Below are 26,126 nucleotides of genomic sequence, written 5' to 3'. Positions count from 1 at the left end.
TGGCATCTAAATACAGATAGATGCATAATTTTTTTAGTTTCTCTTTCTTAAGATTTTTTGTCTGTTCTCTTTTACAACCTGACTAATATGGAAATGTCTTTCATGACTACATATGTATAACTTATACTGAATTGCTTGCGTGTATTAGGGGGGCTGGAGAGGGAGGGAGGAAAAGAATTTGGAACACAAAGTTTTAAAAATGGATGTTGAAAATTGTTTTTACATGTAATTGGGGGAAAAATAAAATAAAACTCTAAATTAGAAAAAAAAGAAAACAACTTGATGGTGACTGAACAGCCTTTTCTATAACATTGGGTCCCATAGATGACATCATTTTGTAAGTTGAGAGCTGGGCCTCAGCAACATGTAAGATCCTCCCTTCCTAAAACTTTGGGTGCTCAGGAACCTCATGTAACCCCTTCAATGTCAAAGTCTTATGCCTTATTGTGGCATCTCATCCATACCTGCCAGCCCAAACTTTCCTTTATCATTTCCATCAAAGTTCACTTGTCCTGTCCCCTCTAGACCAAATAAGAAGCATGGAATCATACAATATCAAAGTTGAAAAGGCTTTTACAAATCATTTATCCAAACCCTTAATTTTACAGTTAAGGCAATTGGGGCCCAGAAAGGCCAAGTGACTTGTCTATGGTTATATAACAGGTGAGTGGCAAGGAAAGGATGGTAACACAAATCTCCTGACTTCCAGTCCTGACTGAGCCAGATAATTAATGGTAGCCACATGGAAACTTATCTCCAGGTAAACCTTATTCTTTGAATTTCTATGGAATTTTTGAAGTATAGTTACCAACTTGGCATGATTTATATGCTTATATATACATTTATCATATATTTGTATGTGAATGTATAACATATAGTATATAATATATAACATAGAGTGAGAGCCACCTATTCTGGTGAAAGAGAAAAATTAATGATATTCACCTAGAGGGCATGTCTGTCACAAGATGAAGATAAGAAAGATTTTTTTAAAAGAGAAAGGGGGAGTGATTATCAGTGGTGGTAGTGATTATCAGTGCTGGTTGTATCTTGGAAGAAGGGGACTGTAGGTAGAAGTTTTGCCCTCACCTTGCATGGGAGATGACACTGAAGAGTGAACACTAGAGGCATATTATGGTTATGTATGAGCAATTGGTGGACTGAGTGTTATGTAGTGCCATAGGAATAGGGAGAATCTGATGAGATTTTTACAAGTCATCTTACTTCTCCTTCAAGTGGCAGAGAACAGGAGCCTAAGTTCTGACCTCATGGACACCTGAGCAACCTAGGGGCTATCTAGTACCTATCAGGGGATAGGTGCCATACATGGCCACTTTCTATAGGAATAGAGCAGGACAGGAGATGCTTCATCAAGGCTTAGCACCTCTGCTTGGCTTTCCATGTTCTTTATTAGTATATACAGGTTGAGTTTCACCTTCATCATAATTCTGGTCCATGATACCTACACATTGAACTTCCCCCATTTGTTTGAATTGATTCCTTGGTGTTTCTGCATTCTTGGGTACCTCTTCAGTTGGTGCTCCCATAAGTTTCCCTATGGGGCAGCTAGGTGGCACAGTGGATAGAGCCCTGGCCCTGAAGTCAGGAGGACCTGAGTTCAAATTTGACCTCAGACACTTGACACTTCCTAGCTGTGTGACCCTAGGCAAGTCACTTAACACTGATTGAATTAAACATCCAGGGCCATCTCCAGTCCTCTTAATAGATATCTTGCCACTGGACCCAGATGGCTCTGGAGGAGAGAGTGTGAGGCTAGTGACTTTGCACAGCCCTCCCTCATTTAAATCCAATTCAATGCAAGTTATGACATCACCTCCCAATATCATGGTCCTCTTCGAGAACAAAAGACTAACAACAACAAGTTTCCCTATGGGCAGCAAATGACTGCAATGTATTTTTGTGGTGGTCCCTGATGCATTTATTTGTGTTACTATACAGTCTAGAAGACCTACTTTTTCATACCTAAATTGGTGTAGATTTCTATCAGTTATCTTGTGTTTTCCAGTGATACCAAGATTATATAGCTGAACTTTACCTTCTAGATGAAGATATGGTTATCAAACTCAAGAATCATAATGTTGGTTGCTCTTCTTAGTATTAATCTGTGCTGGAGCTGGAACTAGATGGCAAGTCTTTGCAAATTTCCCTCAGTATTATGACATTATCATTGACTTCTCTTCCATACTTTGGCACTCCAGATCACAAATCAAAGGACTTCAAATATTTTTGACCCAGTAGTAACAAATATGGGGAAGTCTTATAACATCATTTCAATTAAAGGTAGTATTATGAAGTAGATTTTGACAGAAATTAGGTGTAGACCAATATCTCATACCATATACCAAGACTGACTCCAAATGGATACTTGAATTAGATACAAAAGGTTACATCATAAATAAACTAGAGGAATGAAGAAGAAATTACTTTGTAGACCTATTGGTAGACAAAGAATTCATGAACAAATAAGGGATAGAGAGGAAAACAGAAGAGTAAATGGACAATTTTGATCACATAAAATTAAACACAGTTTTTGCATAAACAAAAACAATATAACTAAGGAGGGAATCATTACCTTTGAATTTATTAACAAGTTAATCTGATGACATATAGATAGATATATCAATATTGATATTGATATAGATATAACTGATTCACATTTATAAGAATAAAAGCTATTCTCCAATTGATAAATGATCAAAGGATGTAATCATTTCTCAAAAGAAAAAACCCAAACTATCAAGAGCCATATGAAAAAATGTTCCAAATCACTATTAGAGAAATGCAAATAAAACAACTATAAAGTTCAATCTAACATCCAAAACTGGCAAAATCAAAAAAAGGGAAAATGACAAATGTTAGTAGGACTATAAGAAAACAGGAATGTGTATGTATTGTTGTTAGAGCCATTGATTATTCCGACCATTCTAGAGATCAATTTGAAACTATGCCCCAAAAGTTATTAAAGTATATTTTGATCCACTACTAGGTCTATTTCCCAATGAGATCAAACCTAAGACCCAAGCTCTAACTTAGATCTGAGCTCTAAGAGGGATTCAGACCCAAGTTAATGTATGACTTAAGACTTGGGTCTTCATTAATATAAGTCAGGGCCTAGGTTCTCGTTACCCACATTAATCAGCACCCATAACAAGAACATAAAGAGGCAGGTTATAAAGACCTTAACTATAACAATGATACACAGACAGAGTATAAAAATTCAAACTGATAAATGAAAATATTTTGAAACTAGACATGGGAATCAAAAGGTGACATGCACAGAAAAGGCCAAATTTGTCCCCAGATTCACCTTATGACATGCAAACCCCCAAAACACTCCTCCACAGAAAAGGGTACCCACTTTGGGGTTTGGTTTAAGCCCCCAGTTACTCAAATTAGGATAAGCCCCCCCCACAGTCTTAATCCAAACTTTGTAGGTTTCAGAATTTAGCACAATGCTCTGAATTCAGAAGGCAATGTTTGTTGAATTGAACTGAACCTATTGATTTGAGAGTTGAAAGAATTAGTATTATTACTGAGGTCTCCTGACTTCAAATCTCTCTACTTTCACTTTATATGCTGCATTCCTACTGAAAGCTATTACACTTTAAGGCCTGCTTATGGGTCAGCCTTAACCTCCAACTCATCTCCAGTACAATACAAAGCCTTTGAGGAATTCATTCATTGGTGTACCCCCATTGCCTATTACAAAGCTTCTTAGTCTGTGGTTCAGGACCCTATATGGGGTCACATAATTGAAGGTGGGGGTTTTGAAAAATTTGGCAACAGTGAAAGGTTATGTATACCTATTTTATATACCTATATACCCAGGGTCATGTAAAAATTTCTCAGGTGAAAAGAGGTTGTGAGTGGAAAAAAATTTAAGAAGTCATGGCCTAGCACAGTAATTGGAACTTAGTAGCCACTTAAATGCTTGTTGAATTGATTTGAGTTGAAGTAATTGTTTTGCCAGATTCACATTTATATTGCACAAAGGCGTCCTAGAGGTACAATGTCCTAACCCAAAAGAATAACAATAATAGTAGGAAAGATAGGCACTGCTGCTGAGGCCAGTGGAGAGTACCTTTTGGTGCAAAAGAACCAGAGTACATATAAAATCACATTATGTAAATGTAGGTTTAACCTGAGTTGTTACTACATGCATTCTTCTCCATAAGAAAAGTCTGAATTTACAAAATAGATACATTATGGGTTGATCTTTTGTATTTCAAAAGTATTTTATTTTATTTTACAAAAGCATACATTATAAAATCCTTTTGTAAACATTTAATTCTGAGCTTCAGTAGAGGATTTAAATGATTCAATTTAGAAAAAAAATTAGTTTATATGCCATCTTGCAGTAAAACTGACACTGCATAAATTAAGGTATACCTGTAGTTCTGTCCTGATCTTAGTAGGTATTGAAATTCTAGCTAAATCCTGTTAGTTTCTCCTGTAACTGTATAATGCATATACTGATTTGAGGTCCAAATGATATTCCTCATAGTGTAATAACTTTGTGACAATGAATAATGAAAATATCAGAGATTTTTGAATTGTTATTCTTTTTAAAAATTCTAAACCACTTTGGGGACATATAAATCAGATTGGTAGTTTAACTGCAGAGTCTAAGACAAGAAAGCAAAATAATGAGTAATGAAATACCCTTCAAATGACTCAAACTAATGTTCAAGAATGGTGAATGCTTGGCTCTGCTTGTTTTCTCTCTGACATAATGAAAACAGATTGAAACTCATTTTAACAGGTGAGTGTGTCTTTACTACTCCTTCAGAAAGCTTTGCAGATGTGCCTGGGGCTAGGTGATAGGATCTAGGAGCCAATAGCCACAACAGCTAATTCAGGGAAAACAAAAAATGCATTTTGGACCCTGACTTCAATGGCCTGGCAGCCAGGGGTTGCCTAAATTCATCAGTCAATTGATGCTTTGACTGTGTAGGTAAGTTCTAAGGACCTCAGGGTAAATGTTTCTAGATAAACTAGAGCCTTCTCAGCAATTATTGTACTCCTTTGTTTGCAAAGAGTGAGAGGAGAGAACTGATGGAAAAATGTTTGGTTTGGGCAGTTGTCTTAAAGGTGAATGTTTCAGAATATGTTTTGTGGCAGTTCAACTGTTCAATTCAATAAACATTTATTCAATATTTACTATGTACAAGGCAACATGAAGGAACTTGGGACAGATATAGATGACACAATATTTGCCCTCAAAGATCTTACAATCTAATAGATGTTGAGAGGCAGTCAAAAAGGGAATGTTTAGGAAAGAGACAAGGAAGCAAATAACTATAAGGCAGAATGTAATATTAGAAGGTTACAGATTCTTTTGGTTTGTCTTTATTGTTTAATGTTTAATGCTGTAGTTTTAAAAAATATCTATTTATTCTGTGCTGTTAAGTGAGTTCAGGCAGCTAGGTGGCATATTGGATAGAATGCCAGGCCTTGAGTCAAGAAGACTCATCTTCTTGAATTCAAATCTGGACTCAGATACTGACTAGCTGTGTGACTCTGAGCAAGTCATTTAACCCTATTTGCATCCAATTCTTCATGTGTAAGATGACTTGGAGAAGGAAATAGCAAGTCACTCTAGTATTTTTGCCAAGAAAACCCCAAATGGGTTCATGAAGAGTCAGGCATGACTAAAAAACAACTGAACAACAACTTAAATGAGTATCCTTCATTCAACCTTACAGCTTTTTTTCAACTACAACCCAAGCTAACTATGGCCTGCTGCTCCCTGTCTCACTAGATGACCTAACCCATGACATGCCCTCTGATGGATTTTGTTAAGGTGGATGTACCGTACCAACGGGTACATGATGTAGGATATTCTGGACTTAAAGATGGGAACCTGGGTTCTAGTCTAGATTCTGAAACTTGAGACCTGGGAAACCTTTCAGCAAATCATTTCTCCTTTATGGGCTTAAGTTTCCTCCTCTGTAAAGTAAGAAGTAGCACATTCTCTTCTAGGTCTAACATTCTGTGAGTTTGCCTGCTTCACATGGGGTTGGACTCTCTTGAACTAGTGTATCTGACATGGATAGTTTGCATCAACTATCCATCAGGCATGGAGCTCTCTCATCTTTCTCCTTTGTATTGCCATCTGGCTATTGATTACTGGCTTTGACATCTAGCCCCCTGATGCTTTCTGCTGTAGCTATAATTCACAGCTTAATCTACTGCTCTGTTCATTCAGATAGTAATTTTTGAAGCCCTTCTCAAAGTGGAATCATTCTAACAGCATATATCCTTGACATGAAGATTATGTAAAATTTTTTTCCTATATAAAATCATAAATCAATGAAAGACCTAAAAGGACAACTAGAGGCTCTCTGGTCCAACCTTCTCATTTTCCAAATGAGGAGTCATAGACCCAGAGAAGTGAAGATAGTTAACCCAAATTCACTGAGTGCTTTTATTCCAGTGTCTAAGAAATGGGTCAGTCTTTTAGTAAGAATAAGTGGGGGCAGCTAGGTGGAGTAGTGGATAAAGCACCGGCCCTGGATTCAGGAGTACCTGAGTTCAAATCCGGCCTCAGACACTTGACACTTAACTAGCTGTGTGACCCTGGGCAAGTCACTTAACCCTCATTGCCCTGCAAAAATAAAATAAAACAAAACAAAACAAACAAACAAACAAACAAAAGAATAAGTGACAGCAGGACTTCTGGGCAAGAAGCCAAGATGGAAGAGTAGAGGAAATCTTCAGCTTAGCTGTCCCAACATTCCCTTCTAAACAACTTTAAAATAACATGTCAAATGGAATTCTGGAGTGACAGAGCCAAAAATAAGTCAGGGTGAGAAATTGTTCCAGCCTAAGATAACTTAGAAGATCATAAAGAGAGAACTGTGACATGAAGGTGGACCCAGAGCCATGTGGATTAAACACCAGTGGTTTGACTAGGAGGTGGCAACAGAAGCAGCAGCAGTTTCGGGAGCTCTAAAGCCAGAGACAGTAAGGGATCCTGGTAATGGCTCACCAAAATTTGTGGGATGTAGCCAACATGGTAGTTAGAGGAAAAATTATAACTCTATTTTATTTTATTTTATTTTTGCGGGGCAATGGGGGTTAAGTGACTTGCCCAGGGTCACACAGCTAGTAAGTGTCAAGTGTCTGAGGCCGGATTTGAACTCAGGAACTCCTGAATTCAGGGCCGGTGCTTTATACACTGCGCCACCTAGCTGCCCCAAAATTACAACTCTAAACATAAAAATCAGTAACAGAAAGAGCTGATCAATGAATTGGGCACACAACTAAAAAAAAGAACAAAAATTAAAAAACCCTACATTAAGTACTAAGTTGGAAATCCTGAAAATCAAAGGAAAGATAAATAAAATTGAAAGTAGGAGCTGCTTTTATGAAAAAATTAGATAAACCATTGAGTAATTTGATTTGAAAAAAAGAAAGAAAACCAAATTACCAGTATCAAAAATGAAAAGGGTGAATGAACCACCAAAGAAGTGCAAATTAAAGCAATTATTAGGAGTTGTTTGCCAAAATATGTGGCAGTAAAATTGACAATCTAAGTGAAATGGATGAATATTTACAAAAATATAAACCGTCCAGTTTAAACAAAAGAAGAAATAGAATACTTAAATAACCCTATCTTAGAAGAAGTAATTCAACAAACCATCAATGAGCTTGTCTAAGAAAAAAATCCTTGGGATCAGATGGATTTACAAGTGAATTCTACCAAACATTTAAGAAATAATTAATCCCAATACAATATAAACTATTTGAAAAAATAGGTCAAGAAGGTGCCCTATCAAATTCTTGTTGTGATACTTAAACCAGGGACAGCAAAAATAGAGAAGGAAATCTATATGCCAAATTCTTTAATGAATATCAATGCAAATATTTAGAGAAAATACTAGCAAGATTACAACAATATGTCACAAAGGTCATACACTATGATCAGGTGGGATTTATATCAGGAATGCAGGGCTTGTTCAATATTAGGAAAACTATAATCATAATTGATCATATCAATAACAACAAAAATCATGACTATATCAATATACACAGAAAAAGCTTTTGAAAACATACAATACCCATTCCTATAACTAAACACTAGAAATCACAAAATAAATAGAATCTCTCTCTTTTTTGGGGGGGGTTGGGCAATGAGGGTTAAGTGACTTGCCCAAGGTCATCCAGCTAGTGTTAAGTGTCTGAGGCCGGATTTGAACTCAGGTACTCCTGACTCCAGGGCCCACGCTCTATCCACTGTGCCGCTGAGCTGCCCCGGAATATCTCTTAAAATGAAAAATAGTATCTAGCTAAAACCCAAAGCAACTATTATCTGTAATGGGGACAAACTTGAAGCTTTATTAGTAAGATCAGGGGTAAAGCAAGAATGTCCATTATCACCACTATTATTCAATATTTATCAGACATGCTAGTTCTAGCAATAAAAAAAGTAATTGTTGGAATAAAAATAAGCAATGGGGGAACTATCATTCTTTGCAGATGATATAATGGTATATTTAGAGAATCTCAGGGAATAAACTAAAAATTAATTAAAACAATTAACAACTTTAACAAATATGCAGGATATAAAACAAACCCATATAAAGAATTAACATTTCTATATATACTACCAACAAAACCCAGCATCAAGAGTTAGTAAAACAGATTAAGTACACAATAAGTGTTACTAAATGAGTATAGTAAGATAAAACCAAAGATCCAAGCTTTGGGGGGGGGGGGAAGCTCACCATTTTACAAAAATTGTTGGGGAACTAAGAAGCAGTTTAGGAGGAACCAGGCATAGACAAACATCTCACGCTGTATACCAAGATAAGATCAAAATGGATAAAAGATTTAGACATAAAGGGTAGAATCACAAGTAAATTAGGGGAGCATGGGAAAATGTACCTGTCAGATCTATGGAGAAGGGAAGAGTTTATGACCAAAAAAAAAAAAAGATAGAGAGGATCCTGGGAAGTAAAATGTTATGATTACATGAAATTTAAAAGGAAGGAAGGAAGGGAGTCAGTACCAGATTGTTTTCATGATTACTGCTTTGTAATATAATTTGAAACCTGGTGCTGCTAGACCACCTTTCTTCACATTTTTTCATTGATTCTCCTGATATTCTTGACATTTTGTTCTTCCAGAAGAAGAAATCAAAGCTATCAATACTGACCTGAAAAAAGTCACTATTGATTAGAGAAATGCAAATTAAAAAAATTCTGAGGTACTACTTCACACCTACTAAATTGGCTAATATGACAGAAAAGAAAAATAACAAGCGTTGGAAGGGATGTGGAAAAATTGGGACAGTAATGCACTAATGCACTGGGGTTTTTTTTCGTTTTTTTTTCTTTTGTTTTTGTTTTTTTTTTTTTTGGTGAGGCAACTGGGGTTAAGTGACTTGCCCAGGGTCACACGGCTAGTAAGTGTTAAGTGTCTGAGGCCAGATTTGAACTCAGGTACTCCTGAATCCAGGGCTGGTGCTTTATCCACTGTGCCATCTAACTGCCCCACTAATGCAGTGTTAGTGGAGTTGTGAGCTTATCCAACAATTCTGGAGAAAAATTTTTAACTAGTTCCAAAGGGCTATAAAGCTGTGCATAACCTTTGATTCAACAATACCACTACTAGATCAAAGGAAAAGAAAAAGGACCTTTACATACAAAATATTTATAGCAGCTCATTTTAGGTGGAAAAGATTGGGGAATGGTTGAACAACTTGTGGTATGATTGTGATGGAATACTATTGCCCTATAAGAAATGACAAGTGGGATGTTTTCAGAAAAATCTGGGAAGATTTATGTGAGCTCATGCAAAGTGAATTAAGCAGAACTAGGAGAACATTATGCATAGTAACAACAATATTGTAAGGATGATGAACAGTGAAAACCCTAGCTACTCTGATCAAGAAGACAATGATCCAAGACAATTCCAAAGAACTCCTGATAAATAATGCTATCCACCTCTAGATAGTGAACTGATGAACTTTGAATACAGATTGAAGCATACTGGTTGTTGTTGTTTTTTACTTTATGTTTCTTGGCTTTTATTTTAATGTTCTCTTTTGCAGCATGACTAATATGGAAATATGTTTTGCGTGACTTCACATGTATAATTAAATAATAGAAGTGCTTGCCTTCTGAAATAGGGGGAGAGACAACAGGGAGAGAGAATTTGAACTCATCTTTTTAAATGAATGTTAAAATGTACATGTAATAGAGAAATAATGAAACAAATAAAAATATATTTAAAAACATAAATGACAACAGATGGACAAGGTGATTAGTGGCGTGACCATAGGCAAGCAAGTCACTAAATATCTCTGCACCCCACTATTTTTATCTGAGCTTTCATTAAAGGGAGATAAACTGTCCCCCTGATTGTTCCCAATTGATGCAGCTTCCTGGTCACCCAAAGGCATAAAAAGTCCCAGCCATTGGGATTGGGGGCCTTTCAGAATTGGTGAATTTCTGAAGACCACAGAAGTCACCATGTCCTTCCTCATATGCTGACCTGATGACATAAAAGACATTCCATGAGGAGACAAGGGGGATTGCATCCAGAGAAACCAAGTGCCACTATATCCTCATTGTATATTCTTGTCATGTTAGGGCAAAGGAACCTCCTTTTTATTGTTCAGTGACTTAGGATTGTCTCCTTTTGTCCCAGTTTTGAACTTGAATTGAGAGGGCTAGTGTTAGAGCTGCCTCTGATACCTTGTGTCTACTTTGTATATATGTTTAGAAATACCCATGTAGAATGTGTCTTCCCATTTCAAATAGAAGTTCCTTGAGGGCAGGAATTGTTCTGCCTTCATCTTCGTGTCTCCACTGTGTTTAGCACAGTATCTGACACATAGTAGGTGTTTAATGAATGATTGATTCCATGAAATTATCCTTCTTCATCTCTACTGAATGTGGCCTCTTTGTCAAATTTAGCAATTTAGCAAATTTAGCAATTTTCAAATTTTGTGTTGCATTATAATAATTTGTATGTCATTCCTGTTAGGAGACTGAGACCTTTTAGGATCTGGACTAGGTCATTCCATCTGTGCATCTAGGTATTCTCAGCATTTAGCTTAGAACCTTGAACTTAGGCATTTACTAAATGCTTTTTGAATTGATAACTGAATTGAGCAATTTAAAACCATGCTAAGAAAATTGCTAAAATATATGTACCCTTTTTCCTGGAGATCCTACTGCTAAGCTTTTATCCCAAGAAGGTCAAACATAGAAAGTTCTTTGATATACACCAAAATATTTATAGCATACTTCTTATAGTAGCAAAAAACTGAAAACAAAGTAGATACCCATCAATGTGGGAATGTACAAATTGTGGTAGGTGAATGTAATGAAATATTGCTGCACCATAAGAAATCAAAGCTATTAATAAAGAGAAGCATAAGAATACTGATAAGAATTTATGAAAGGGAAGTGAGCAGAACTATGGTAACAATAAATAGAAGGACTATAATAATATAAATTTAAAGAACACACCAAAAAATCAAAATGAACAACGTGCAATTATAATGACCAAGCTTGAACATGAAGAAGAGCTATGAGAATTCATCTCCCTAGTTTATTGGGAGGAAAGGGGAAAAGGGGGAGGCAGGAGAGAAGGAGAAAGGGGCCATGGGTATGAAGATTGTATATGCTGTCAGATTTAGTTGATATGTTTCTTAGTTTTGCTATACTACTTTGTTTATTACTTTTTATTTTAAAAGGATGCTTCTCTGGGTTTGGGGAGATGGGGGGACATACTAGAAAATAAATTTTATGTAAAAACAAAAGATATCAATAAAACATTTTAAAAGAAATTAAATAAATGAAAACACTGACACCACTTACATGGAATGAGAAGGTATGGAAGATTTTCAATCTGTTTGGGCAGAGGAAGTCCCAAATCTGTCTTCACAAAAGTATTCAAGAAAGATTCTAGGGGCAGCTAGGTGGCACAGTAGATAAAGCACCAGCCGTGGAGTCAGGAGGACCTGAGTTCAAATCCAGCCTCAGATACCTGACACTAGCTGTGTGATCCTGGGCAAGTCACTTAACCCCAATTGCCTCACCAATCAATCAATCAATCAATCAACAAGTAAATGGATGAATGAATGAATAAACAAATGAATGAATGAATGAATAATTAAATAAATAAATAAATAAATAAATAAATAAGATCCTGAGTCTTCTGGTGGCTAGCTTTACACAGAAGTAGAATTAGGTGACTACTTACTGGGGTTTGATTTCAAGGTCATTAAGAAAATTTCTCTGTATCTAGTAAAATCCTCCCAAACTTCCTGGCTGATCCCTAAAATACTTTCCTTATTCTTTTACCTTGAGCCTTTGATTCCTGTTAAAATGTCAATATTTATGAAAAGGTAACATTGTCATTTATATCTTAGTATGAATAAAGGATCTGGGTTTGACATCAGGGTTTGACAAGGGAGAACAGGAGGCCCCTTGAAGACTCACCAAAAAGAGATCAGAACAGGGATGCTAGAGGTAAGTAAGACAAACTCCTATTTGGGGTATGACTTTGCCTATGGCAAGCCCCATTCTTCTTACTGCTACATATCATTGTGTTTTAGGTTGTATGCTCTCAAAGAACACATGTCATGTTAGGTGATTTCGTATTGTGTAGCCCAAACTACATGGCACTAAAACCGAGATAAAAGGGTCTTAATAGAGGCAGTTAAAAATGATGATGATGAAGACTATGAAGAGGACTAGAGGATTATAGGCTGAAGTGGTAGGAGGGCATCAGTATATATAGTTATCCTTTCCACATTGTGGGGGTTAGGGATGCAATGCCCTGCAATTTGGAAAATCCAGGCAAACTTTTTTGGTCTTACCTTCATGCCAGAGAAGAAATCTGAATTTTTTTTCTTTTATGGGGCATTTACAGTACCTTATTGTAAAATTTATATTAAATATTTTTTCTGTGTCATCTGCTGGCCTTTTGTGGGGGTTGACTGTGGCTTCTACAAAATTACCCAAAACTTCCCATTTAACTTTTTTTTGACAAGAGGCAATATATCAAAACTATGAGAAAGAATGTTATGATATGGAAGGGATAACTGTAGTGGAAAAAGAATTGAATTTGTAGTCAGAGGATCTAGATTTGTTCTGTTATTTATTGCCTCTCTGCTACCTTTCTAGATCTCAGTTTCCTCATATGTAGAATTATAGGCAATAGAGGATTGGATTATATAATTCCTAAGGTCCCTTTTGGCATTAAATCTGATGAAAACAGTGCTGGGGTCTGCAGGTGGCATTAGAGTAGGTAGGGAATAACTGAGTTGGTGTGATTTGAGGAGTGTTATAAAGGTTTTCTTGTTAAAAAATCTCAGCACCTGAAGTTATATTCATAAATATGACATTCCTTTGGTCCTGCAAGACCTTTCAAGTTTATAGCATCCCTTATAGAAATGCAAATACTACTGGTGTTCCTTAAAATAATCACTAATTGATGGAGAGAACAAAAGTCCTATTCCATGCCTCTTTATGGTAGGCAGGTGACTCTGGGTTCTCAAAACCTGTGCCAGGGGAGTGCAAACTCTGGCAGCTACAGTTACTTCCAAAGAAGAGTTTTGAGAACAGTTCCAGTGATAGACCATTTCTGCTCACTAACAAAAAGACATGTCAACAGCAAGCTGGCTACTACGGGATAAGCCATGGTGGCTATAAACAAAGAAAAGTACAAAATGGAAATTCTAAAGCTGGCTAACTTTCACTTCTTAAATGATGAGAGCAGTATGTCTGAAAAAGGGGCAGAAGTTAATAAGAATCCCAGAGTTTTTAGACCATCTATAAACAGTGACTTTTGGAATTATAAATATGTTCTAAATATCCTTGTCCAATAACCAAAGAGTTAAAATACTACTTGAGTTACTGGACTACACTGATACTAGCATTCTCTTAATCAATGAAACCAGAAGACATAAGGAACCTGTAATTAAATGGAAACATTGAGAGGCAAAGAAAAGGTTTCATCATGTGCCCAAATATAAGAAACATAATTTCAGTATATTTTATTTATAATATTTCATGAATAAATTCAATGAACTACTTGACCAGATGCTTCCAAACAAATCAACATATATATTGATAGTTGGTGACTTCAACTCAAAGATGGACCCAGTTGAGGAAGAAGAATCGAAATAGGATTAAGAAATGAGAGAGTCCAAAGGTTTAAAGACATTCCAATAAAATTTATATGTGAAACTGAAAGGACAATAAGAAGACAAAAAAACAAACAGATGCTGTCCTTTCCATAGCAGGTTTCTATCATCTTTAACTATGGAACAGCATTTGTAGCTGAATTTTTTAGTTTCTGATGTGGTATATGAAAAACTGGTAAGAACACTAAAGAAAACCTTGATGGTAACTGGACCAGTCCAAGTATAGATAGAGGAAATCAATGCTGGAGCAATAACTCAATCAACGAAAATTTGTTAAGCATCTCCTATATGTCAAATTGCTATGTGCTAGGTATACAAATATCATAACAGTAATAGTTAGCAATTATATTGTTTAAGGTTCATAAAATGTTTGACATATATTAGCTTATTTGATCCTTAACAACTATGTAAGATAGGTGCTATTATTATCCCCATTTTACACATAAGAACACTGAGTCTGATAAAAGTTAAGTAACTTGCCAAAGGTTATACAGATACAAAGTATCAAAGGTGGAATCTGAACTCTGGTGTTCCTGCCCCCAAGTCCTACACTTTATCCACTGTGCCAACTGACCTTAAATAAGCTTAAATCACATTGGAAGAAAGAATGTATATAACACAATTTTGAAAATAGCTAGCTCAAGAAATTGAAGGGATTAGAATAGGTAAAGAGGAAATAAAACTATCACTCTTTGCAGCTGACATGATGGTATATATACTTAGAGAATCTTAAAGAATCAACTAAAAAACTACTTGAAATAATTAGCAACTTTAGCAAAGTTCAGGATATAAAATAAACCCACATAAATCATCAGCATTTCTTTATAAGACCAACAAAGCCCAGCAGCAACAGAGAGAAAGAGAAATTCCATTTAAAATAACTGTAGATAATATAAAATATTTGGGATTCTACCTGCTAAGGCAAACCCAAGAATTAAATGAAGTACTTTTCACACAAATGAAATCAGATCTAAATAAATTGGAAAATATCAATTGCTCATGGGTAGGCCAAGATAATATAATAAAAACAACAATTCTCCCTAAATTAATTTACTTATTCAGTGCCATACCAATCAAGCTACCTGAAAATTATTTCATAGAGCTAGAAAAAATAATAACAAAATTCATCAGGAAGAACAAAAGGTCAAGAATATCAAGGGAATTAATGAAAAAAATGCTAAGGAAGGTGGCCTAGCTGTACCAGATCTAAATCTATATTATAAAGCAGCTACCATCAAAACTAGTTGGTACTGGCTAAGAAATAGAGTGGTCGGTCAATCAGTAGAATAGGTTAGGCACACAAAACACAGTAGCAAATGAATATAGCAATCTTCTGTTTAATAAACCCAAAGACTCTAGCCTCCAGGATAAGAACTCACTACTTGACAAAAGACTGCTAGGAAAACTAGAAAATAGTATAGCAGAAACTAGACATAGACCACCATCTTACATCGTATACCAAAGTAAAGTTATAATGCGTACATCATCTAGACATAAAGGGTGATACTACAGGCAAATTAGAAAAGGAAAGAATAGTTTACTTGTCAGATCTATGGAGAGGGGAAAATTTATGACCAAATATGAGACATAGAACAGTATGGAACGCAAAACAGATCATTTTGATTATATTAAATTAAAAAAGATTTTGTACAAACGAAACCAATGCAAACAAGATCATAAGCAGAAAGCTGGGAAAGTTTTTATGGCCAGTGTCTCTGATAAAGGCCTCATTTCTAAAATATATAGAGAATTGAGTCAAATTTATAAGAATACAAGTCATTCCCCAATTGAGAAATGGTCGAAGGATATGAACAGGTAGTTTTCAGATGAAGACATTTAAGCTGCTATCTACAACCATGTGAAAAAATTTTCTCAATCACTACTGATTAGAGAAATGCAAATTAAAACTACTCTGAGGTAGCAACTCACACCTATCCAATAGGCTAATATGACAAAAAAAAAAAAAGGAAAATGATAAATGTTGAAGAAGATGGGGTAAAATTGGAACACTAATGCATTGTTGGTGGAGTTATGAACTGAACCAACCATTCTGGAGAGCAATTTGGAACCATGTCCAAAAGGCTTTAAAACTCTTGCAAACCCTTTGATCAAGCAATACCACTACTAGGTCTATATCCCAAAGAGATTATAAAAAAGGGGAAAGGACCCACATGTAGAAATATATGTGTGTGTGTGTGTGTGCTCTTTTTGTGGTGACAAAGAATTAGAAATTGAGGGGATGCCCATCAATTGGAGAATGGTAAAACAAGATGTGGTACATGAATGTAATGGAATACTATTGTGCTATAAGAAATGATAAGCAGATGGATTTGAGAAAAACCTATAAAGACTTACATGAATTGATGCTGAGTGAAATGAGCAGAACCAAAAGAATATTGTACACAGTATCAACAACACTGTGTGATGATCAGCTGTGATAAGACTTAGTCCTTCTCAGCAATACAATGATCCAAGACAAGGTCAAAAGACTCATGATGGAAAACACTCTCCACATTCAGAAAAAGACCTATGGAGTCTGAATGCAGATTGAAACATACTATTTTCATTATTGTTGTTGTTTTGTTTCTTCTTTCTTGTGTTTTTTCCCCTTTTGTTCTTATTCATCTCTTACAATATGACTAATACATAAATATGCTTAACATCATTGTAATGTATAACTTATATCAAATTACTTGCTGACTTCAGGATGGGGAGAGAAAAACTTGAAACTCAACATCTTAGAAAAATGAATATTGAGAACTATATTTACATGTAATTGGAAAAAATAAAATCAAATACTATTTTAAAAAATGATTTAAGAAAAAAGAAACTAGGTAGCTCAGTGGTACAGTAGATAGAGTGATGGACCTGGAGTCAAGAAGATCTGAGTTCAAATTCTACCTCAAATACTATTTAGCTGTGTGATGCTGAACAAGTCATTTATCTGCTGTCTGTTTTTTTCCTCATTTCTAAAAATATAGCACATACCTCTGAGGGTTATTGTGAGGATAAATAAGATAATATTTGTAAAGTACTTTACAAACTTTAAGTCAGTAAAGTATCATTAGTAACAATGATGATAATAATAATAAATTGAATAATCAGTTTTCAGTATATCTGAAAAAAAGATGCTAAACATTTTAAAAAAATTATGGATGGAATTACTACCAGAAAAGTACAATTAAGGGACATCAGTGACCATCAACATATAAATTTATATTATCACTCCCATAAAAACTTTGTGAGAATAATCTACACATATATTGAGGTATCCTTGAAAAAAATATGAGATGGAAACAGTCAAGATTTTGCAGATGATTTTCTATAGCACACCATAGTTTATAGCAGCTATTCACAGTAACAGTTGAGTGAAAGGTATAAAGAATTAAAGATCCTGTTGTGTTTCTCATTTCTTGTGTGTTTTTTTTTTCTTAAAGAAGCATATCAGTTGGTCCAGCAAATTCCAAAGATTCTCCTCCTACAGGGTGTTCTTCATGCATATGTTAAAATACTTTAAGACTGCTTGTTATATGTAGACAGAGAACTTTATTCAACGTTCCTCTAATTATTGACACCAACTGAAATGTAAAACAAAGAGACATGTTCACCAAAGGTATTCATTGATATATAATCTGAATGGTCATTTCCTATTGATAGTGAAATCCTGCACATGATCCTGCTTGTGGAGGCCACTGGGTTGATTACTACAAGTCTCAGAATACTCTAGCATCTCCTCAATGTGATCCATGAATATGTGACAGCAATCAGCCTAACAATCTATACAGGAAAAAGGAAATGGATGAAGAATGTTTATTGTTCTTTCTAGAAGAAGCAATTAGCTGGGCAGTCCATTGAGTTAGTCCATCGATACTGGATAGGCACAATAAATGAACAATGAGTTGGGCCCAAAAATGAAAGGAAGAAAAAGCTGGATTGCATTTGATAAATATTTTCAACAATGTCAAACTGTTTCCTGATATAAAAATGTCCTTTTTGCACCAATGTTTTCTTGGTGTTGTTACACAGTCACAAGTTGTTGAACACAACAAATTCTAAAGAATCAGAACTGCAAGTGACCAAAAGAGCAATGACAGATGCAGGGTGGGTTTAAATAGGATGCAATATATCACCAGCAATAACTAATATGAAAGAAGTGTCATGGAAGGGATAATTTAGAAAATATCTGACCAGAAAGAGTGATGGTATCAGTCAAGCAGTGAGAGCAAAGGAGAGCGGATCGATATCCTGGGTGTTGCATTGGTACCAGTGGAATATTAAAATTTCCAGAATAAAGCCTTCAAAGACTTGGGTAGATTTTTCATTGGAAGACTGAAGGCAGGACATGAACAAGAATTACACATAATGAGAAGGTATGGATAGATTGCAATTTGTTCCACTGGAGTTTATACACATAAGAGCATATTCAGTTAGATATATAATTAATGGAGAATTCCTATTAATACTTCAGTGAGTGTGGGGGTACAGGGGATGTATATTTATAACATCACTTTCTATCTCTTTCTGTACAGTGTATCCCAAAAGTCTTAGTGCAGTAAACCATAAAACCATACCAAGATTATTGGGGCACCCTCTATATAAATATATACCAGTCCACATGGCATTAGAAATAGAACTACACAATAATAGCATTAAAATATTTTTACATTTAGTTTTTATTTTATTTTTCCTCTATTACATGTAAACAAAACATTTTAACATTCATTTGTAAAATAAAGTTTCCCCCAGTTACATGTAAAACAGTTTTTAATATTCTTGTTTTAAAAGTTTTAAGTTCCAAATTCTATTCCTTCCTCCCCTCTTTCCTCCCTGAGACAGTAAGCAATCTGATGTGTGCAATCATGTAAAACATTTATATGTTAGTTATTTTGTGAAAGAAGAAAAAGGAAGGAAGGAAGGAAGGAGAAAAATAGTATAATTCAGTCACTATTCAGACAATATCAGCTCTTTCTCTAGAAGTGAATACCATTTTTCATCATGAGTCCTTTGAGGTTTTCTTGGATCACTGTATTGCTGAGAATAGCCAAGTCATTCATAGTTCTTTATTATACAATATTGTTGTTACCGTGTGCAATGTTCTCTGTTTCTGCTCACTTCATTTTATCAGTTAATGTATGTTTTCTCAGTTTTTTCTGAAATCATCCTGCTTGTCATTTCTTATAGCACAATAATATTCCATTACAATTATTTATCACAACTTTTTCAGCCATTCCCCAACTGATGAGCATCCCCCTTCAATCTTCGATTTTTTAATGTAAAACATTACCATATTAGTAATTTTGTACAAGAAAACTTGAATAAAAGAAAAAAATGAAAGAAAGTGAAAAATAGCATGCTCCAATCTGTTTTTAGTTAATAAGTTTTTTCTTTGGAGGTAGATAGTATGTTTCATCAATCGTATTTTGGGATTGTATTGGATCATTGTATTGCTGAGAATAGTTAAGTTATTCACAGTTCTTCATCAAACAATATTGCTGTCTCTGTGCATAATGTTCTCCTGGTTCTGCTCACTTCATTATACATCAGTTCATACAAGTCTTTCCAGGCCTTTCTGAAATCATCCAGCTTGCCATTTCTTATAGCACAATAACATTCCATCACCATCATATACCACAGCTTGTTTAGCCATTTCCCAATTGATGGGCATTCCTTTGATTTCAATTCTTAGCCACCACAAAAAAGAGCTGCTATAAATATTTTTGTACAAATAGATCTTTTCTCTTTGTGGGGATATCTTGGGAGTATAAACCTAGCAGTGGTATTGCTGTATCAAAGGGTATGCAGAGTTCTATAGCCCTTTGGGCATACCACAAAAAGAGCTGCTAGAAATATTTTTATACATTTAGGTCCTTTTCATTTTTTTTAATCTCTTTGGGATATAGACCTTGTGGTGGTATTGCTGGATCAAAGGGTATACACAGTTTTATAGCCCTTTGGAACTAGTTCCTAATTGCTCTTCAGAATGGTTGAATCTGTTCACAACTCCACCCACAGTACACAGTTCCAGTTTTCCCACATCTCCTCCAACATGATAATTTTCCTTTTCTGTCATACTAGTCAATCTGATAGATGTGAGGTGGTACCTCTGACTTGTTTTAATTTTCATTTCTCTAATCAATAGTGATTTAGAGCATTTTTATATGACTATACATAGTTTTAATTTCTTCTTCTGAAAACTGTTAATTTCCTTTGACCATTTATCAATTAGGGAATAACACATCTTCTTATACATTTGAATCAGTTCTCTATATTTGAGAAATTGAGGCCTTTATTAGAGAAGCTTCCTATAATCCCCTTACTCCCTAGTTTCCTGCTTTCCTTCTAATCTTGAATGCATTGGTTTTGTTTGTGCAAATCCTTTTTAATTTGATTTAACCAAAATTATCCATTTTACATCCTACAGTGCTCTCTTTTATCTTTTTTGGTCATAAATTCTTCCCTCATCCATAAATCTGACAAGTAAAATATTCCATGCTCTTTTCATTTGCTTAAGATATCACCCCTTATGTCTAAATCTTATACCTATATTTTGACCTCATCTCATTATATGATGAGATAATGGTGTATACTTGGTTTCTGCCAAACTGCTTTCCAGTTTTCCCAGCAATTTTTGTCAGATAGTGATTTCTTGTCCAGAATCTTGGATCTTTGGGTTTGTCAAACACTAGAATACTAATGTCTTAGTACCACTGTGTATTGTGTATTGGGGACAGCGAGGTGATATAGTGGATAGAGTAGTAGGCCTGGTGTCAGGAAGACTCATATTCCAGAATTCAAATCTGGCTTCAGACACTGACTAGCTGTGTGACTCTGGGCAAGTCACTTACCCCTATTTGCCTTAGCTCCTCATCAATAAAATGGATCAGAGAAGGAAATGGCAAACTACTGTAGTATCTTTACCAAGAAAACTCCAAATGAGGTCACGAAGAGTTGTACACAACTGAAATGACTGAATAGCAATAATTATGTACCTAGTCTATTCCACTGATCTACTATTCTATTTCTTAGCAAGTACTAGATTGTTTTGATGAATACTGCTTTTTAATACAATTTGAGATCTGGTACTGCTATGTCACCTTCCTTCACATTATTTTTCACTGATCTCCTTGATATTCTTAACCTTTTCATCTTCCAGATGAATTTTATTATTTTTTTTCTAGCTCTATAATTTTTTTGGTAATTTGATTGGTATGGCACTAAATAATTTAGGCAGAATTGTAATTTTTATTATAGTGGCTCAGTCTATCCATGGGCAATTAGTATTTCTCCAATTGTTTAGACCTCACTTTGTGTGAAAAGTGCTTTGTAATTGTGTTCATATGGTTCCTGAGTTTGTCTTTACAGGCAGACACCCAAGTATTTTACATTGTCTGCAGTTATTTTAAATGGAATTACTCTACCACTTCCTGCTTGGCTTTGTTGATAACATATAGAAATGCTGATGATTTATGTAGGTTTATTTTATATCTTGCAACTTTGCAAAAATTGTTAATCATGTCAACTAGTTTTTTAGTTGATTCTCTAGAATTCTCTAAGTTATACCATCAAATCACCTGCTAAGAGCGATAGTTTGGTTTCCTCATTGCCTATTCTAACTCCTTCAATTTCTTTTTCTTTAATATTGAACAATAATGGTGATAATGGGAATAATTGCTTCACCCCTGATCTTATTGGAAAGGCTTCTAGCTTATCTCCATTATAGATAATGCTTACTGTTAGCTTTAGATAGATTCTTCTTCTTGTTCAATTGATTCAGCCGTGTCTGACTCTTCATGACCCTATTTAGGGTTTTCTTGGCAAAGATACTAGAGTGATTTGCCATTTCCTTCTCTAGGTTATTTTATGATGAGAAACTGAAGCAAATGGGGTTAAGTAACTTGTCCAGGGTCACACAGCAAGTATCTGGGGCTTGATTTTAATTCAGAAAGATGAGTCTTCCTGACTCCAGGCCTGACACTCTATCCACTGTACTATGATAGATACTACTTCGCATTTTAAGGAAAATTCCATTTATTCCTACACTAGCTAGTACTTTAAAAAACTTTTTTAGCATTTTTTAAAATAAAGTATTTTATTTATTTTTTTTCCCGTTATATGTAAAGACAGTTCTCAACTTTTGTTTATACAAGCTTTCCAATTTCAGATTTTTCTCCCTTCCCCCTCCCCTAGACAGCAGGTAATCTGATACAGGTTATATCTATCTATCTATCTATCTATATACATATATATATATACACACATATACATATGTATATATACAATAACATTAAACATATTTCTGCATTAGTCATGTTATAAGAGAAAAATCAGAGCAATGAGGAAAAACCTCAAAATAGAAATACAACACTTGCTAGTACTTTTAATAGAAATGGGTACTGACTGTGCTTTGTCAAAAGCTTTTTTCAGAATCTATTGAGATAATCATATTATTTTTGTCGGGTTTATTATTGATGCAGTCAATTACCTGACAGTTTTCCTAACATTGGACCAACCCCACATTCCTGGTATGTCTCGCATATCTATGTGATGTACTGCTGTAATCTCCTGGCTAATGTTTTATTTCACATTTTTGCATCAATATTAATTAGGGGAATTTGTCTATGGTTTTCTTTCTGTTTTCACTCTTTTAATTTTTGATACTGGTAACTTGACTTTCTTCTTTTTTAAAAAATCAAATTGGCCAATAGTTTATCTATTTTTGTTGCTTTTTCATAAAATCAGCTTCTAGTTTTATTTATTAGTACAATAATAATAATTTTCTTTCAATTTTATTCATTTCTCCTTTGATCTTCAGGATTTGAAATTTGGTGTTGAATAGAAGATTTAAACTTGGTTCTTTTTCAAGTTTTTTTTTTAAGTTGCACACTCAATTTATTGATCTAATCTTTATTTTATTGATGTAAGCACTTAGAGATTTAAAACAAAATTTCCCCTAAGTACTGCTTTGGCTGTATCCCATAAATTTTGGTATGTTTGTCTCATTGTTGTCATTCCATTTAATTCTTTAGGATTAGGTTACATAGTGTTCAGTTAATATTTAATCTATGTTTACATGTGGCCCTTTTTGAATATAATTTTAATTGGATTATGGTGTGAAAAGGATTACTTTAATATGTCTACTTTTCTGCATTTGATAGTAAGGTTTTATGCCCTAATATGTGGTCAATTTTTGTGAAGGTACTATATACAACTGAGAAAAAAGTATATTTCCTTTTATTCCCCTTCAATTTTCTCCTGAGATTTATTAAATCTAACATTCCTAAGATTTTATTGAAGTCCTTAACTTCTTTCTTATTTATTTTATGGTTAGAGTTACCTAGTTCTGAGAATTGGAAGTTGAAAACCCTTACTAGTGTAGTTTTACTGTCTATTTCCTCCTATAATTCATTTAACTTTTTCTTTAAGAATTTGGATGGGGCAGCTAGGTGGCGCAGAGGATAGAGCACCAGCCCTGGAGTCAGGAGGACCTGAGTTCAGATCTGGCCTCAGACGCTTAACACTTACTAGCTGTGTGATCCTGGGCAAGTCACTTAACCCCAATTGCCTCACCAAAAAAAAAAAAAAAAAGATAAGCAGGGAAACTGCATGTTGCTAAAAGTTACCATTAACATTAACGATGAAGTAATATCAAAACTAAACACATGTACCATATGGCACAGCATCCAAATTCTTTTTTTTTTTTTAAGTGAGGCAATTGGGGTTAAGTGACTTGCCCAGGGTCACACAGCTAGTAAGTGTTAAGCGTCTGAGGCCAGATCTGAACTCAGGTCCTTCTGAATCCAGGTCCGGTGCTCTATCCACTGTGCCACCTAGCTGTCCCTCCATCTTTCTCAATACAGTGTGTCCCAAAAGTCTTAATGCAGTTTAAGTTTTACTAGCTTTAAATTGCAGTAAAGCTTTTGTGACACTCAATATATATATATAACACTCACGTGGCATCAGAAACCTAGCCATATAATAACACTTATATGGCATTCTTAGGTTGGGTGCTCTAATGTCCAGGCTGATGACTTTGTCAAGTGGTCCTTAGCTGGAATTCCTATATAGCTATCCCAGAATCCAGTCTACCTATTTCTTAAGATGCAGTCAACTTCAGAGGCTACTGTGGAATTAATTTAGTTCTCATATTTCTCCTAGGAGTCTTGACAATACCTCTTCAGTCATTTCAAAAACTGTGTTTTACCCATTTGTTGACATGGTTCATGCCGTGGTTGTAGAATATCCTAATTAAGGCGATGCTAAGGCACCTGAAGATGGCAAGTGAATTTTTGGAATCAGACCCATCCAATGTGTGTGTATGGGGAAAACTGACTGCAGGACACCTTTCATGTTTCTAATTAATGCTCTAAGGGCTGAAGCAGTAGTGTCTATGTGGTATGTTGAGTATACTGTAAATCCTTGTTTTGAACTATCCTATACAGACCATGAGCAAGGTCATTTAATTTCTCTGAGCTTCTATTTTCTCATTTGTAACATGAAGGTACTATCTGCAATCCCTACTTCCCAGAGTTGTGAGGAAAGTGTTTTTAAATAGTTGGGATTTTTTTGTTTTTTGGGGGTTTTTTTTTGCAGGGCAATGGGGGTTAAGTGACTTGCCCAGGGTCACACAGCTAGTAAGTGTCAAGTGTCTGAGGCCACATTTGAACTCAGGTCCTCCTGAATCCAGGGCCAGTGCTTTATCCACTTGCGCCACCTAGCCGCCCCCTGAGGAAAGTGTTTTTAAAACCTTAAAAGTCTGTGTAAATGTGAGTTAGTATTATTAGAAACAAAACTTTTATTTACAAAAAACAGAGGCTACAGATACAGTGTAAAACTATTTTGACATCATCAAATAAAATTAGTACAACTCAGTGTGATTTGGGTGATCATCTTTAGACAATCTTAATAATGAACTGGAAAAGGGGCAGCTAGGTGGCGCAGTGGATAGAGTACCGGCCCTGGAGTCAGGAGTACCTGAGTTCAAATCCGGCCTCAGACACTTAACACTTACTAGCTGTGTGACCCTGGGCAAGTCACTTAACCCCAATTGCCTCACTAAAATAAAAAAAAATAATAATGAACTGGAAAGATCATAGCTCAGAATCCTAAGCCTTGGGACTTGAACCACATTTGAATTCAAATTTAGTAGTGAACTTAGATCAACTTGAGCTGACAAATTCTTTAGAAGGATGTGGAATAAGGCAATTTGATGGAAATTATACTGTGCGGTGCCTTGTCACTCCAGATATTTCACTTTTACATTAAAAAGAAAATCCTTCAATTATTTTAAAGGTAACTGCTATAGCCAGATAGTCAGGCTATTTGTCATTATTATTCATTTATTTATAGGCAGTACCATCATTTACAAGGACCTAATTCTTAACTAAATAATAAGTGCTCTCAATTGATAAAATTGCTTACTCATTACCTTTTAATAACTTGCTCCTTGAAATGAAAATTAGTGACTACAGTTAGTTGATACTTTTACTGAAAGACTCTGTATTTGTACATGTGTGTATATATGTATATGTATATATATATATATGCTAATTCAAAAAAGCATTAATTCTGCACCTACCATGTCTAAAGCACCTAGTTTAAATCTGGCCCTCTGTTTTCCTTCCTTCATGCATGGTAGAGCTTGTTTTGCTTTGGATCACTAAGACTCAAAGCTTAGGGCTTAATAAGTTGAAGGCATTTGAATGACTGAGGGTGGGTATCAGAAAGAACATGAAATGTGAGGTATGGGTGACTGAGGTAGTACATTCATGAAGCCCACATGAATGAGGAAAAGGTTTGTCTCTCTTTTATTAGCTATTAACTGCTTCTTGAAATTTTTCCCATGGTTGGTAGGACTTGGGTCACACTGACCAAGCCTCAAGGATGTCTCTGGTTCAGTGTATCCCCCTATAGAGTCCCCAAAACCTTTCTATGGATCTAG

The sequence above is a fragment of the Dromiciops gliroides genome, chromosome 3 (genome assembly GCF_019393635.1).
Source record: "Dromiciops gliroides isolate mDroGli1 chromosome 3, mDroGli1.pri, whole genome shotgun sequence".
Lineage (NCBI taxonomy): Eukaryota > Metazoa > Chordata > Mammalia > Microbiotheria > Microbiotheriidae > Dromiciops > Dromiciops gliroides.
Note: the sequence above shows the minus strand (reverse complement) of the source record.